Source organism: Cornus florida, unplaced genomic scaffold (assembly GCF_030987335.1).
Source record: "Cornus florida cultivar Cherokee Brave unplaced genomic scaffold, ASM3098733v1 CherokeeBrave_3.0.0_Hap2_Chr10, whole genome shotgun sequence".
Lineage (NCBI taxonomy): Eukaryota > Viridiplantae > Streptophyta > Magnoliopsida > Cornales > Cornaceae > Cornus > Cornus florida.
In genome coordinates this window covers 103,090,591-103,103,878 of record NW_026775580.1, presented here as the reverse complement: position 1 = coordinate 103,103,878, position 13,288 = coordinate 103,090,591, and the positions used below count along the sequence as shown (strand labels likewise).

Here is a 13,288-nt window from a genome sequence, read left to right as displayed (position 1 = left end):
AATTTTCCAAAAATGATCTCTTTCGAAAAAAAACTTGTTCACCAAGTTAAAGCGTCTCAAACAATATATTTCTCAATAAAATACACAACAATTTTATACATTAGGACGTGACAATACATCTTAACAGATTGTTAAAAATAATAATAATAAATTACACATCGTGGCTATGTATAAAAGAATTATAAAAAAAAAAAGGGGGAAATTGAAAAATACAAAGAAATCTCTGCCATCCTTTTTTATATTACACGCATAGAGAAACCATTCCTCAAATTGAGAATTAAATAAATTCACTGGCTTACAAAGACACAAACCGGAGAACTTCAAAGTGTTGGGATAACATGGTAAGCAAATACACCACAAAACATTAATAATTAGTTATGTATCAGTAACATAAAATATACGTGTTGGAGACCAAGTCAGAATTAGAAGCCAAAACTAGAGAAAATTGGACATTGATGATGGATAAATATTAATAATTAGTTATGTATCAGTAACATACAATACAAGTGTTGGAGACCAAGTCAGAATTAGAAGCCAAAACTACAGAAAATTTGACATTGATAATGGATAAATATTAATAATTAGTTATGTATCAGTAACACACAATATAAGTGTTGGAGACCAAGTCAGAATTAGAAGCCAAAACTACAGAAAATTTGACATTGATGATGTACTATTTATCCATCGTCTCTCCCTTCTCCCTTTTTTACCTACTGTTTACAGTATACAAAAACACTCCTATAGAATAAAAGACTCTGAACCTCAGAGTGATAAGACCTGGGTAAAAGTTTTGCAGTAACCAGTACTACCTTTTTTACAACAAAATAAAATAATAATAATAATAAAAATAAAAATAAAGGTAGCAGTACAACTGAGCTAGATTTCAATTTTGAGATATCCCTATGGATTAGATAAAGTTCTGACAGTAACACAAAATTGAAGTAATAATATCACTTGGTTTGAGTTTGACAAAGAGCGGACTCAATCGGCATTCAGCCATTTGCTATTGAAAATTTGGATTAAACAAAGCACTTGACCCCACTTGCTTGTATATTTTAAGTGCTTCTCCCATCACTTTGTTTTCCTCGAGCAACCTAGCTCTCCTTTCTCCAGATGGGTGAGATGATAACCAAACTTCTTCGGTGAAGCCCCGTGTCTTCTCCTCGTGTAGTGGTGCAACTTGAGGGTCATAACCAGCTGAAGCCATTAACATCAATCCAATGTAATCTGCTTCCAATTCCATCGTACCAAAAAAATATAAACACAAATAAATGATTAAAAAAATAAAAAAAATAAAAAAAATAAATTAAAAAGAAAAATAGGAGGAAAGAAGCATGACAGAAAAATGTGAAACTTGTAAGAGTTTACCCTAACTAGTGTAAACTTGCAAATAAAAAATCATTTTATATAATTAAGGCATGTGCTATCCTGTGCTATATAAATCAATTTGACATTGAGACAGCATTGTTAGGAAAACAAGGACTCTCGAGGAAGAAATTACTGTATATACTTATAATAAGCAGCTAAGGGGTAACTAAGACAATAAATTCAAGCATCCAAGAATGCCAAAACGTCATACAAGACTACAAATACCTCTAATTTACTCACTAACGCTCAGACACCCAAATTTTTATTTATTTATTATATATATTTTTTTATAAGCAAACTGATTTAATATTAAAGAAAACAAAACACTACAAAGTTACATGGGCCATACCACACAATAAAAAATGACCACATCCACCAATCAAGAATGAGAAAAGCTAAATGTCCGAAAATAAGAAGCCCAAAGGCAACTCAGAAACATAGCCAGCAAGAAGGAAAAGATACAAAACAAAGCCTAAAGGATGAGTTAACAGAGTACAAAGGAAAATTAAAGCTCCAAGAAAAATGCAATCTGCTACAGAAGGATGAACAAGGAATCAACTCAAGCCAATCAAGACACCAAATCTAGAGGCCATAAGAAAAGCTAAAACCAGACTGAACAGCCCTCTGCTTCAAGGAGAACTTGAGCTCAATAGTGTAACGACCCTAAACTGATACCATTTAAAAAAAAATTCGGCATGACCTCCCCTAAAAAAATGGGCCTACCACAACCTGTTTAAATGCATTTTTAACATGTCCCAATACAATAAACATATAATACATTCCAACATCCCTTTCATCCATTCACCATGCCTTAACTTAGTTCATTCCATAGTGATACAACCACATACTATATCATTCGAATAACATTGTTACAGTCCCAAAATACAAGATTAATATCAAATGTCCATATTTTACAACATTTAGACAGCTCATACAAAAGTTACAGCCCATAGGTATAATTATAATAACAAGATTTCACAAACCTCTATACCAAATATAACAAACTAAAATTTTCCAAAAATATGGGACTTAATACAAAAATAGCAAAAAGAAGTCTTCTAATCCAAATTAGGCCTGTGGTGGAAAGTCATCCGCCACTTCTTTCCCGTTTCCTAAAAAAAATTTAGAATATGATGGGGTGAGCTATACGCTCAGTAGGTGACACTTAAGACACTTTTCTTGTGTCCCTCTGAATCCATACAAAGAATAGGCCAATAGAAAATGGGGATCATACAATGTTGGGAAATAATACAACATTCCAACCAAACTCAAGTATAACCCACACGATGCCATGAAATGCAAATGCATGCCAATGTCACTCCCCATTTTCTGTTCTCAAACAGCACTTTCAAACTGTTAATATAACCCGCCCTTTGGTGACCCCGCAGCGACACGAGAGGAGGATTGGCTAGTGTCCCTGACCCTTGGTACCCCCGCAGCGTCATTATGGGGCCCAGCTAGCTCAACCACACTAGGGCGACTCCCTAATCCCCTCTAGGCTATATTAACACTCCGGCCCCAACTTATCCGCATAACTCTTCTGTCGGCTCTGAGCTGTAAGTAACCTCTGTCTTATTAACTTAATCTTCTCAGTAGTCTTGAGTACAATGTCGGGTCCTAAGACGGCTGTCTTGTCTAGCTCAATCCAACAAACAGGAGACCTACAAGGTCTACCATACAACGCCTCAAATGGAGCCATCTGAATGCTCGCCAGATAACTGTTGTTGTAGGCAAACTCAATAAGTGGAAGGTGATCTTCCCAACTACCACCCAAATCAAGCACACATGCCTGAAGCATATTCTCCAAAATCTGGATAGGACGCTCCGACTAACCGTCAGTCTGTGGATGGAATGTCGTACTCAGATGCAACGCTGAGCCAAACGCTGCTTAAAGTCCTCCCCAGAACTTCGAAGTGAACTTGGCATCCCTATCTGAAACAATGGTTACTGGAACTCTATGCAACCTTACAATCTCATTCACATAAAGAACACCAAGCTTCTCTGCATCATCTGTTGCCTTAATAGGCAAAAAGTGAGCCGTCTTGGTCAATCTGTCAATGATAACCCATAAGGCCTCATTGCCCCTCCGTGACCTTGGAAGACCTGTCACAAAATCCAAAGTGATATGTTCTCATTTCCACTGCACTACAGGCAATGGTTGCAATAAACCAGCTGGTCTCTGATGCTCGGCCTTCACCTACTGACAGGTAAGGCATCTAGCCACAAACTGTGCAATATCTTTCTTCATCCCGTTCCACCAATACTGACATCTCAAATCGTAATACATCTTGGTACCACCTGGATGAACTGTAAAGCAGGAAGTGTGAAACTCCCGTAAGACGTCCTCACGACAACCTGTGGAAACTACCAACAAACCCTTGAACCGTAGACCCCCATCTGCATGCAAGGCCCAATCTTTCACTGTCTCACCACTAGAGATCGAAGCGTGAATGACATCTAAATTCGGGTCCTGTATCTGTGACTCAATCACTCGTACAACAAGAGTAAGCTGAGCCACAAGACTAAACAAGAATGCCGGCTCGCTGTCAACATCGTCATCAAAATAATACAATCCCATCTCTGCCAAATCCTTAAGCATCTTTCACTTTCGACTAGCCAAACAGGCCAGAGTCCCACGAAATTTCTGGCTTAAGGCATCTGCTACCACATTTGCCTTGCCTGGAAGATACTGCAAGTTAAAATTGTAATCTTCCAAGAATTCAACCCATCTTCTGTGTCTATTGTTCAAGTCATTTTGGGAGAAAAGGTACTTGAGACTTTTATAATTCGAGTACACCTCGAATCTCTCACCATACAAGTAATATCTCCAACACTTCAAGGCAAATACCACTGCCGCTAACTCCAAATCATGAGTATGGTAGTTAAGCTCGTGAGTCTTCAACTGTCGAGACCCATAAGCTACTACTCTACTATCCTGCATCAACACATATCTCAAACCATTACGTGAAGCGTCACAATAAATCACATAACCCAAGCCACGCTCAGGTATCACCAACACTGGAGCTGTAATCAACCTTGTCTTCAACTCCTGAAAAGATAACTCACAGGCTTCATTCCACGTAAACTTGATCCCTTTCGGGGTCAAACGGGTCATTGGAGCTGTCAAACAGGAGAAATCCTTCACAAATCTCCGATAATAACCCGCTAGGCCAAAGAAACTCCGAATCTCAAAAATATTCTTGGGTTGCTCCTAATTCAAAACTGCTTCAACCTTTGATGGATCCACTGACACTCCACCTTCTGAAACAACATGCCCCAAAAATTTCACCTCCTGTAGCCAAAACTCACATTTCTCGTATTTGGCATACAATCGGTGCTCCCGAAAAATCTGTAAAACAATACTCAAATGGACCTCATGCTCCTCCTAAGATCATGAATACATGAGAATGTCATCCACGAAAACTACCACAAACTGGTCCAAGTAATCGTGAAAGATGCGGTTTATCAAGTCCATGAATGCCGCTGGTGCATTAGTCAAGCCAAAAAGCATAACAAGGAACTCATAGTGTCCATACCGTGTACGAAATGCTGTCTTTAGGATATCCTCATCCCTGACCCGTAACTGATGAACTCAAGTCAATCTTCGAAAAATAACTGGCTCCTCTCAACTGATTAAACAAATCATCTATCCTTGGCAAGGGATACTTGTTCTTGACGGTGGCATGATTCAACTTCCGATAATCGATGCACAACCTCAAAGAACCATATTTCTTCTTAGCAAACAAGACCGCTGTGCCCCATGGTGACACACTCGGTCGGATGAAACATTTCATCCTCAAATCATCAAGCTGCCTTTTTAATTCTTCTAATTCAACTGGTGTCATACGATACGGTGCCATAGAAATTGGCGCAGTACTGGGTATCAAATCAATAGTAAACTCCACCTCTCGGTATGGAGGCAACTCTGTCAAATCCTTCGGAAACACATCCAGAAAATCGCGAACAACTATAGGGTAACCCTTTTTCACAACATCATCTTCTTTGGTTAGAAGACTAGCCAAGAAATAATCACCATGACTCCGTCCACGAACTCCATAAAATGATGAAATGTGGGAATCACTCTGATCTCCCATGAAAAAAACAGTCTCCCTCAAAAGTGCAAACTGTGACTCTACCTCTAAAACAGTCGATCGTGGCACGAAAGGAAGCTAACCAATCCATCCCGAGAATGACATCAAAGCTAGTCAACTCCAGGAGGATAAGGTCAAACACAAAAGTCCGTCTAGCTATCACAATGGAACAATCCCTCACAACTGGGCTTAAAGACACTGAAACCCCAACTGGCGTATCAACATACAATACCCGATCCATGAAACTGACCTCTAACCCTGATGCAAGTGCAAATGATGATGATATAAAGGAATGAGATGCACCAAAGTCAAACAAAACACGGGCCCAATAACCAAACACTGGAAATATACCTCGAAGAATTGAAGATCCAGGAGATGCATCAGTCGGTGCAAGTGCAAAGACACATCCCTGCGGTGCATATGCCTGTGAACTACTAATCTGAACACCAGACTGTTGTGCCGACACAGTAGGAGTATCCCTCCTTGCTGGTCTTGAACCCTGAGAAGACACGGTAGGCTATGGTGGTGGCGGTGGTCTGAAACTTAACTGAACTGTAGCCGATTGTGACGGCCTCTGATGTGACCCTCTGCCACTACCAGTGCCTACTCCTCGAGTAGGACAATCTCGGATCAGATGGCCCTGTTGGCCACACCCATAACAAGCTCTCGGTGGCGCACAAACTGTGGTCGAGTTCATAGGACATCTGGACTTGTAATGTCTAGGCTGCTGGCACTGAAAACAAACGACTCCGCTCCTATCTGACCCAGCTGGCAAAGGAGTGGTAGGAGCGGATCGTGCAGACTGCTGCCCCTGAAACTGAGATGGACCACCCGTGTTCCTTTTCCAAGAAGATCCTTCTGAAGATGGCCCTGCACCCCTCTTTTGCTTCCACTGCTCTCTTCTTGCATCCTTATCTTTAATGTCAGCCTCCAGTATTAAAGCCCTTTCCACTACTTCAGAATAAACCTTAATGAACTGTGCTGTGATCAACGGTCTCATTCGATCATTAAGACCGAAAACAAACTTCAGAGTCTTGTCAACTTCATCTCTCACCATTTCTAGAGCAAAGCGAGAAAGTGAAGTAAACTTGTTCTCATATTCTGCCACCAACATATTGCCTTGGATAAGGTTATGAAACTGGTCCTTTAGCTCCCATCTTTTAGAAATCGAAAAATACTTTTCATAAAACAATTCCTTGAACTTATCCCAACTCATCTCCTCCACCTTGTACCGGCTCGTAACCGACTTCCACCATAGTTTGGCATCCTTAGCAAATTTATAAGTAGTTAGGAAGATCTTCAAATGATCCTCCATCACATCTAGTGAAATTAGTTGAGTCTCAACTTGATCCAGGCAGTCATCTGCTACAATTGGATCCGCATCGCCTTCAAACATAACTGGCATCAACTGGGAAAACCCCTTAATGATCTTGAGACGCTTCTAAGCTGGCTTCTCCTTAACTTGAACTGTAGGTTGTGGTGCCAACTGCGACTGAGCAGCAATCGTTGCCCTCATGGCATTTTGCAACAAACGATTCAACTCCAGTGCCACAGAACCTTCACCCACTTCTACGGGTGCTTCAACATTATCCCTCGTTGTGGGAACAACTCTCAAGGGAATCAAGTCCCTAAGAAGTGTGTCTTCATCATTTAGCTCCTCCGGATTGGAGCTGGAGCTCTCGCCAAAATCACCCATAGTCGGTCTAGGGCCAACTTCCCTGGTTTCCTCACGCCGTGACATCGTTCTATAAAACAAAGGAAACAATTCGATAACGATAACACTAAGGTCCAACCGTGAACAACCCAATGCAAAAAGATATTGTACAAACATTTAGCATGTAATACTATGTAATGAACACATTAATATAAGCATATAAGCACATAAGTACGTAAGCAAGTAAGCAGTTAAGCATGTTTTTTCATATAGCAAAACACTTCTGCAAATAAAGAAATAACAATGCAAATGACTTCCCAGACAACCCTAGGTAAGCCTCTATCCGTTGTCCTAATGGTATTCGAACCATCCGCTCTGATACCAAATTTGTAACGACCCTAAACTGATACCATTTTTAAAAAAAATTTACATGACCTCCTCTAAAAAAATGGGCCTACCACAACCTGTTTAAATGCATTTTTAACCTGTCCTAGCACAATAAACATATAATACATTTCAACATCCCTTTCATCCATTCACCATGCCTTAACTTAGTTCATTCCATAGTGGTACAACCACATACTATATCATCCGAATAACATTGTTACAGTCCCAAAATACAAGATTAATATCAAATATCCATATTTTACAACATTTAGACAGCTCATACAAAAGTTACAGCCCATAGGTATAATTATAATAACAAGAGTTCACAAACCTCTATACCAAATATAACAAACTAAAATTTTCCAAAAATATGGGACTTAATACAAAAATAGCAAAAAGAAATCTTATAATCCAAATTAGGCCTGTGGTAGAAAGTCATCCGCCACTTCTTTCTCGTTTCCTAAAAAAAATTTAGAATATGATGGGGTGAGCTATACGCTCAGTAGGTGACACTTAAGACATTTTTCTTGTGTCCATGTGAATCCATACAAAGAATAAGCCAATAGGAAATGGGGATCATACAATATCAGGAAATAATACAACATTCCAACCAAACTCAAGTATAACCCACACGATGCCATGAAATGCAAATGCATGCCAATGTCACTCCCCATTTTCTGTTCTTAAACATCACTTTCAAACTGTTAATATAACCCGCCCTTTAGTGACCCCCGCAGCTACACGAGAGGAGGATTGGCTAGTGTCCTTGACCCTTGGTACCCCCGCGGCGTCATTATGCGGCCCAGCTAGCTCAACCACGCTAGGGCGACTCCCTAGTCCCCTCTAGGCTATATTAACACTCCGGCCCTTTGGTATCCCCGCGGCGACCGGATTTTTCAAAACCGTTTCATCAAATCATTTTTCCCAAAATCTCATTTTTCATTTCCAACTCTTTCTTCCCGTTTCATGCCCAATGTAAGTGCATGAGTGCATCAATACCATGAATTTAATCATCATTTCACATTCAACTCTATTTAAGTAAGCAAGACATAATTTCGCAAGAATTTTTCAAGGGATTTTAACATGCACTTGTACAACAATGCATCTAGCACAACGAATATATATAAATCATCACATAAGTAAGAATTTTCACATAAAACATTTAAAACAAGTTCTCACATAACCACATACACATGCTATAATTTCTTTAAACTACAAATAGCATAAGTAAGCATGTCTAGCATCAAATTAGAAGATGTAATTCACATAGGAGCAAGAAACTTGTGAATTAAGAGCCCCTACCTCAAATTTGCACAAAACCCTTAAAATGGGTCTTGAATTTCGAACTCCAAGGAGGGCACCAAATCTGGAATTGTTCATATGGATGCGTAGAGCTTGTAGTGGGCTTCGTTTTGCCTCATACGGCACCTTAATCTGCCAAGAATTGAGAAAGTTACCAAGCTTCAAAGATTGGTTTACAAGAAGAAAAGAAAAATAAAAGAAAACTAGAGAGAGAGAGAAGCTACGGGAGAGAGGAAGAAAAAAAATGAGAAAGCAAAATGGTCTCTAGACCATTAAAGGTGAGTGGGTGGTGGGTCCCACCACCACCCTTTGACTTTTCTTTTTTATTTAAATTATACCACACACGCACAAATATATACACCTATGCACACACACACATATATATATATAGACACAGACATTACAAATAGATCAACCATAAAAAATAAAAATAAAAACCCAAAAAACTTGAAGAGGCAGGAGAAAAGGCATCCAACTAAGCAGAGTCGGAAATTTCAGCAGGTAAATTCCAGCTAAGTTTAATGTTCTTATTCAAATCAAAAGAAATAACCCTTCTAAAACTAGCTAGCTTAATCCTCACAGAGTCTTCAATCAGCCTAGTAATAGCAGAAGGTCTTTGGCAGAATTAGCAAGCTCTGTGACGCCCAATATTACCTAATTTCAAGAATACATATACAGATCCAAATTAATTTGTTTGAGACTAGTTTATAAAGAATATGGAAAATTGCACCTTAAGAATGAAACTATTCCAAAAATTGGCAAATTGGTAAACGGTTCTCAGTAATTCTATAATTATACTATACAACTGCGGAAGAATCATGGATAACTGTTGGTAGAATTATCTGATCTGGCAGTAGTCACTGCTACTTTGACAAAAACAACCTACATCCCTCTAACATATTAAACTTTTTTATATCACATATTTTTCTTACAGCTATTGCTTTCTCCATTTTGTCTTTCATTCTTGAATCTTACAAGTTACAAAGCATAAAACAAATGGAAAATCAGTAGGAAGAGGGTGGGGGTTGGGCTTATGTCCTTTTTCTTGAATGGTCAGGGAATATCACATATTATAATTTAGTAAATAAATTGGGAATTCTCTGTACATTTAATAATCTGTGCATATTTATTGAATTAGTAAGTTATACGCAAAGTTTGGTCACGAACTCTCAGCAAAAGAGCATAGGTAGAATGTGTATGATTAAACACAGTGAAAAGCTTAATATTTATCTACTTACAAAAAAAAAAAAAAAGTAATAATAAACATCAGGTTATATGGCATATGTCAAGACGTTAGGAATATTACATGATCAAAGTGGAATACACCTTTGTACCATTCATTTATCATAAAAGGCGAAATGATACAAGAAATTAACATGAAAGCATCCATTTGAATTTACTGACCCTATTTCCAAAAGATATTTCAGTTGTTTCGTGATAGTTCTATTAATTGAACCAAGTACGAAACAATAGCATATGAAACTATACATAACATTAATGTAATGCATTTTCATTTTCTAAACCATAATGTAAAGCAAATTAACACATCTCAATTAGTAGATCAGAACCAGATTGCATACCTCCGCCATATGTACCTATATAATAGTCGTATTAAAAATGGGAGTATCAGCAGATGACGGAGATACCATAATAGGGCACCAACCCTGTTGAAAATAAACTTGATTTCAGTATTTAGTATTTTCAAGTATTTGGTATACATGATGCATGTGTGCATTTCATGTTAGTAGGGTAGTAAATAACCTTGATGGTGAAGGTTATGTAAAATCAATAGGTGTAGGAATTAAACCTCCTAAATACTATATTAGTTGGAGTAGTGGGAGTTAAGCTTAAAGGTTATGTTAGTGTGAATAGTTAAGCACTTAAATGTAATTGTTACACCTATGTTCATATGGCTTATATATTCATGTACTTTAGTCAAATAATAGAAGGAGTGGAATAAAAATAATTTTTCAAGTATTCCTCCATACTATTCTCTTCCAAATATTATAGTGTTGTGTGCGTATCTAGGCCACTATTTCCAACAAAGTGGTATCAGAGTAAAGTCAGAAAGTGGTATCAAAGCAAAAGCCAACAAAGTGGTATCAGAGCCAAGTTCCATATCATAGCTAGGTTTGGTTTCATGTTCAGAGCCTAAATGATCCTGAAGGCCTGACGAATTTAATCCTAGAAGGTTCAACATTTTGAGAAGAACATGTTTCTCCTTAATGATGATGAAGAGGAGAAAATGTATTTTCTTAGTGAGAAGATGATGTTCTCTAATTACAAGAGAATGAGAATCATCATGACTTCATACCTCAAAACATGTGATTTGTGGGATGTTGTTGGAGAAGAGCCAAAGAATGGCATGTCCAACACGATTCGTGTGAAAAAAGAAGAGAAGGCATTGGTAGTGTTGCAAAAGGCAATACATGAAGAAATTTGGGAGTATTTTGGAGAGTCCAAAACTCCAAATTGTGTTTGGAAGATGCTCGAAACCATTGTTTCCAATCATAGAAGTGAATCACTACCCATGGAGTATTAGGTACAATGCTTTGAGGATGATGAGTTTACAAAGGCTGATTATGAAAGTCTTGAGGATAAAGGTGTGGAAAAAGAGGCGTACAATACAAATCAAGTTGAAGAATTTGAATAACAACGTGAAATGGTGAATGAGGAAGAGGTAAAGAAATGTGTTAAAGAAGGGATTAAAAAAGTGGAGGAGAATGAAGTTAAAAGATAAGACAAAGAAGAAGAAAGTGTTAAAGAAGATGCACAAGTTGATGAATTTAATGCATTAATATCTTCAGGTATGGTTTCAAATTCCAATTTCAAAGAAGTTAGATATAACTTATTTGATAACATTTTGATTTCTTCATATTCATCCCAATTGAAAAAAGAAATCAAATATTATGATAATTGTGTTCATGTTGTTGAGAATGATGAACTTTTCTTGGAGAAAGTTGTTTCAATGAAGTATGAGATTGAAGCTCAAGATGATAATAATTTCTCGAATTATTTTTTGAAAAATGGTTTGGAGAATTTTGTAAATGATATAGGTTGGGTGAATATGGAGTTATTTTTTTACTCTAAAGAAAAATCATATGTGAAGTTGAAGAGGCATGAAAAATTCAAGAAGAGGAAATATAGATGGTGCGTTTGTATAAAGAGGATGATATATGATTATTTGAAAACATCAAACAAGCATTTGAAGATTTTTCACAAGCCATATACATTAATGGAAATGGCAAAGAAGATTGTTGCGGTTGAAGGGGGTGGAAGTCAAGACAAAGTAACAAACTTTTGATCGAGCCCCCAAGATCAATAAGATGCTCACTTTCAGGTTATAAAATCAAGTTTAAAGAGGGGTATTGAAAATAAACTTAATTTTAGTATTTAGTATTTTCAAGTATTTGGTATACATGATGCATGTGTGCATTTCATGTTAGTGGGGTAGTAAATAGCCTTGATGGTGAAGTTTATGTAAAATCAAAAGGTGTGGGAATTAAACCTCCTAAATACTATGTTAGTGGGAGTAGTGGGAGTTAAGCCTAAAGGTTATGTTAGTGTGAGTAATTGAGCACTTAAATGTAATTGTTACACCTATGTTCATGTGGCCTATATATTCATGTACTTTTGTCAAATAATAGAAGGAGTGGAATAAAAATAATTTTCCAAGTATTCCTCCATATTATTTTCTTCCAAATATTATAGTGTTGTGTGTGTATCTAGGCCACTATTTCCAATAAAGTGGTATCAGAGTAAAAGCCAACAAACCCAGGGTGCAGTCATCAAGTGTTCTACCTTGTGCCTAACCACACCATGCCCAACCTGATTATAAAAAATAAAAATAAATAAATAAATAAAAAAGAAGAAGAAGGATGTACAAGTCACTAAAGACGTCCGTGTAGATGGATTTCAACAACTATTATTGGACTAAATCACACCCATACAGACATACCTCATGTCCTAGAACATATGATATCTCTGTATCTAAATTGCAAAAGTCAAGCATCCCCATATAAATAACAATCTTCCAGTTCTGGAGATGCCTAGCATTTATCTTACCAGATTCCACCACTATCACTTCCCAATTCAATCCTTCCAAATGTCTAGTCCCAAATTTAATGATATAATGATTTGGATTCTTTTGGCTCTCCTGGTGTGATGGGCAGTGTGGAGCCTGATAGATACTGTGCACTAAGACCCAACTTATGTGGAGGGTATTTTGGTTATTTCCGCACTTGTTATGTTACCCTAGTGCGAGGGTATTTATTCATTCTAAACTCTCTGTATCTGTAGCCGTTTTTATCATCATAGTGAAATCCCTGTAACCCTTGGACGTAGCCCTGATTTTTGGGTGAACCAAGTAAAATCTATATGTGTTCTTCTTGTGTGTGTGTTTGATCTATTTCTTGTATTTTTCTGTTTAAATTCGCAACAACTGGTATTAGAGCCATTAGGTTTTAGTGGGAGCGATGGGTACAGA

The 13,288-nt window shown here is 37.7% G+C and overlaps 1 long non-coding RNA gene across 1 annotated transcript; it reads right to left on the bottom strand.

Annotated features, from left to right (window-relative positions):
- Window positions 1–646: 646 nt before the first annotated feature.
- Window positions 647–9,376, bottom strand: LOC132279591 (uncharacterized). Its single transcript, XR_009471355.1, has 2 exons — window positions 8,803–9,376; window positions 647–1,227 (listed from the first exon to the last, which is right to left on the bottom strand). It is a non-coding gene; the product is annotated as an uncharacterized LOC132279591 (long non-coding RNA).
- Window positions 9,377–13,288: the final 3,912 nt, after the last annotated feature.